Below are 5,000 nucleotides of genomic sequence, written 5' to 3' on the forward strand. Positions count from 1 at the left end.
GAGGCGTATCGGTTTTGCGGGGGGCCCCACCCTCGCCGTGGGTGCTGCGATGGGTGCCGCGGCGGCGGCCGGGCGCGCAGTCTACTGCCGCTCTACAGCGTATCACTTTGCGGCCGGCGTCGGCCGTCGGCCGGAGTGTGGTCCGCCTTCGTCGTGGCCCGCGCCCCCTGGTAGCATAGCGTCCACCGCAGTACGGTGAACTACAATACCCCGCACACTATGGATGTGAAATAAAATATAATAACACATGATGCTTCGTAGAAAATAGACTTGGGATAGGGTGTGTCCGTTGGCAAGTCCCCGGGGCGGTTAGTGTGGGTGGTGATAGTCGTTAGGTGGAGGGTGAGGGTACGGCCACCTATGGGAATGTGCGTGAACTGCGCGAGGCAAGAGTGGCAAAACACGGCAACGCCATCTATGAATGATAGGACGGAAGCACGTGCAATGCCGACAGTACGTGCGACATGACGTGGTGCAACGACGGTACCAAGCCACCTGGGGGAGGCCACGCGGACTAAGCATGTATGGGGCCCACAGTGCTCATTTGGAGCCACGACCCCCCCCACCCCACACAAAACCTGCACCCCCCTCCAGCGCAGGAGCCGCAACCCGGGTGTCGTACGCCGCACCAAGTGCTCCACCGCGACCGTACGTGCCCCGCCGAAATCGCAACTCCGGCGGATGAACGGCGGACTTTTCTCGCAGTCGTAAGTTGCAATCCACCCCTATATCTTGCGCCTCATGAAGAGTTAATATCAAGTATGCCAAATTCCCGCTGTCCCTATACATGCAGTAAGTTCGTCGTGGGCGCTGGCCGGCAGGCCGCGAGACGTGACGCCGCGGCAAAGAGTGCTCCTCTGAGGATATAGATGTTCCGTTCCGCCGCACAATGGTGACGGTGACCGCTGCTGCGGTGGCAACGCTGGGCACAGTCGATACTCGCCGTGTGGTGGAAGGTAAACATTATGCGGTACATCAGTACTTTCCTAATAGTTCGGTCGTCTCACGGCACTGCTTAGTAAATGATGCAAGGCCAAATATAGATGATTTATGCGAATGTCCCTATACGTGCTGTAAGACTGGGCACACAACGTGAATCGCACGTCAGCCAGACACTCGAACATGCACCACTCTCGGCCTGCAACGGAGACACACAATACGTAAACATCTGAATGCGACAATGTCGAGTGCATCCTCTCTGCCACATTGCACCGTCGACACTATGATAACCAGAGCAGTAGGTCCACCTATAAAAGCACAATACCCCACTCCTCCGACAACTACCATTGCTCAGATAAATCAACACCACCAACACACATCCTACACAGAGGGGCACCAAATATCATCCCCCGCCCTCGTGTTATACCACATGAAAAATTGCAGAAGTGAGAGACCACATCCGCCAGCCTCTTGCTACAAGCATCGAACCGACGTGACGTATCTGAACGGTGACTCAGGCATCCGTGTACTGCCACCACTATCCACCCCCCCCCCCTCTCTCTCTGCCCCCTTCCCACACAATACCAAATTTAACCAACTTTATCGCTTAACCTAACTGTGGCTGTACCAGTTTATCGCTTAACCTAACTGTGGCTGTACCAGTTTATCGCTTAACCTAACTGTGGCTGTACCAGTTTATCGCTTAACCTAACTGTGGCTGTACCAGTTTATCGCTTAACCTAACTGTGGCTGTACCAGTTTATCGCTTAACCTAACTGTGGCTGTACCAGTTTATCGCTTAACCTAACTGTGGCTGTACCAGTTTATCGCTTAACCTAACTGTGGCTGTACCAGTTTATCGCTTAACCTAACTGTGGCTGTACCAGTTTATCGCTTAACCTAACTGTGGCTGTACCAGTTTATCGCTTAACCTAACTGTGGCTGTACCAGTTTATCGCTTAACCTAACTGTGGCTGTACCAGTTTATCGCTTAACCTAACTGTGGCTGTACCAGTTTATCGCTTAACCTAACTGTGGCTGTACCAGTTTATCGCTTAACCTAACTGTGGCTGTACCAGTTTATCGCTTAACCTAACTGTGGCTGTACCAGTTTATCGCTTAACCTAACTGTGGCTGTACCAGTTTATCGCTTAACCTAACTGTGGCTGTACCAGTTTATCGCTTAACCTAACTGTGGCTGTACCAGTTTATCGCTTAACCTAACTGTGGCTGTACCAGTTTATCGCTTAACCTAACTGTGGCTGTACCAGATTATCGCTTAACCTAACTGTGGCTGTACCAGATTATCGCTTAACCTAACTGTGGCTGTACCAGTTTATCGCTTAACCTAACTGTGCTGTACAGTTTATCGCTTAACCTAACTGTGGCTGTACCAGATTATCGCTTAACCTAACTGTGGCTGTACCAGATTATCGCTTAACCTAACTGTGGCTGTACCAGTTTATCGCTTAACCTAACTGTGGCTGTACCAGTTTATTCGCTTAACCTAACTGTGCTGTACCAGTTTATCGCTTAACCTAACTGTGGCTGTACCAGTTTATCGCTTAACCTAACTGTGGCTGTACCAGTTTATCGCTTAACCTAACTGTGGCTGTACCAGTTTATCGCTTAACCTAACTGTGGCTGTACCAGTTTATCGCTTAACCTAACTGTGGCTGTACCAGTTTATCGCTTAACCTAACTGTGGCTGTACCAGTTTATCGCTTAACCTAACTGTGGCTGTACCAGTTTATCGCTTAACCTAACTGTGGCTGTACCAGATTATCGCTTAACCTAACTGTGGCTTGTACCAGATTATCGCTTAACCTAACTGAGGCTGTACAGATTATCGCTTAACCTAACTGTGGCTGTACCAGATTATCGCTTAACCTAACTCAATTGTCCCTTAACCTAACTCAATTTGTCCCTTAACCTAACTCAATTTGTCCCTTAACCTAACTCAATATTGTCCCTTAACCTAACTCAATTTGTCCCTTAACCTAACTCAATTTGTCCTTAACCTAACTCAATTTGTCCCTTAACCTAACTCAATTTGTCCCTTAACCTAACTCAATTTGTCCCTTAACCTAACTCAATTTGTCCCTTAACCTAACTCAATTTGTCCCTTAACCTAACTCAATTTGTCCCTTAACTAACTCAATTTGTCCCTTAACCTAACTCAATTTGTCCCTTAACCTAACTCAATTTGTCCCTTAACCTAACTCAAGTTGTCCCTTAACCTAACTCAAGTTGTCCCTTAACCTAACTCAAGTTGTCCCTTAACCTAACTCAAGTTGTCACTTAACCCTAACTCAAGTTGTCCCTTAACCTAACTCAAGTTGTCCCTTAACCTAACTCAAGTTGTCCCTTAACCTAACTCAAGTTGTCCCTTAACCTAACTCAAGTTGTCCCTTAACCTAACTCAAGTTGTCCCTTAACCTAACTCAAGTTGTCCCTTAACCTAACTCAAGTTGTCCCTTAACCTAAACTCAAGTTGTCCCTTAACCTAACTCAAGTTGTCCTTAACCTAACTCAAGTTGTCCCTTAACCTAACTCAAGTTGTCCCTTAACCTAACTCAAGTTGTCCCTTAACCTAACTCAAGTTGTCCCTTAACCTAACTCAAGTTGTCCCTTAACCTAACTCAATTTGTCCCTTAACCTAACCCACGTTGTCCCTTAACCTAACTCAAGTTGTCCCTTAACCTAACTCAAGTTGTCCCTTAACCTAACTCAAGTTGTCCCTTAACCTAACTCAAGTTGTCCCTTAACCTAACTCAAGTTGTCCTTAACCTAACTCAAGTTGTCCCTTAACCTAACTCAAGTTGTCCCTTAACCTAACTCAAGTTGTCCCTTAACCTAACTCAAGTTGTCCCTTAACCTAACTCAAGTTGTCCCTTTACCTAACTCAAGTTGTCCCCTAACCTAACTCAAGTTGTCCCTTAACCTAACTCAAGTTGTCCCTTAACCTAACTCAAGTTGTCCCTTAACCTAACTCAAGTTGTCCCTTAACCTAACTCAAGTTGTCCCTTAACCTACTCAAGTTGTCCCTTAACCTAACTCAAGTTGTCCCTTAACCTAACTCAAGTTGTCCCTTAACCTAACTCAAGTTGGTCCCTTAACCTAACTCAAGTTGTCCCTTAACCTAACTCAAGTTGTCCCTTAACCTAACTCAATTTGTCCCTTAACCTAACTCAATTTGTCCCTTACCTACTCAATTTGTCCCCCTTAACCTAACTCAAGTTGTCCCTTAACCTAACTCAATTTGTCCCTTAACCTAACTCAATTTGTCCCTTAACCTAACTCAATTTGTCCCTTAACCTACTCAATTTGTCCCTTAACCTAACTCAATTTGCCCTTAACCTAACTCAAGTTGTCCCTTAACCTAACTCAAGTTGTCCCTTACCTAACCCACGTTGTCCCTTAACCTAACCCACGTTGTCCCTTAACCTAACCGACGTTGTCCCTTAACCATAACGACGTTGTCCCTTAACTAACCGACGTTGTCCCTTAAACCTAACCGACGTTGTCCCTTAACCTAACCGACGTTGTCCCTTAACCTAACCGACGTTGTCCCTTAACCTAACCCACGTTGTCCCTTAACCTAACCCACGTTGTCCTTAACCTAACCCACGTTGTCCCTTAACCTAACCCACGTTGTCCCTTAACCTAACCCACGTGTCCCTTAACCTAACCCACGTTGTCCCTTAACCTAACCCACGTTGTCCCTTAACCTAACCCCACGTTGTCCCTTAACCTAACCCACGTTGTCCCTTAACCTAACCCACGTTGTCCTTAACCTAACCACGTTGTCCCTTAACCTAACCCACGTTGTCCCTTAACCCTAACCCACGTTGTCCCTTAACCTAACCCACGTTGTCCCTTAACCTAACCCACGTTGTCCCTTAACCTAACCAACGTTGTCCCTTAACCTAACCCACGTTGTCCCTTAACCTAACCCACGTTGTCCCTTAACCTAACCCACGTTGTCCCTTAACCTAACCCACGTTGTCCCTTAACCTAACCCACGTTGTCCCTTAACCTAACCCACGTTGTCCTTAACC

Source organism: Schistocerca gregaria, unplaced genomic scaffold (genome assembly GCF_023897955.1).
Source record: "Schistocerca gregaria isolate iqSchGreg1 unplaced genomic scaffold, iqSchGreg1.2 ptg000609l, whole genome shotgun sequence".
Taxonomy (NCBI): domain Eukaryota; kingdom Metazoa; phylum Arthropoda; class Insecta; order Orthoptera; family Acrididae; genus Schistocerca; species Schistocerca gregaria.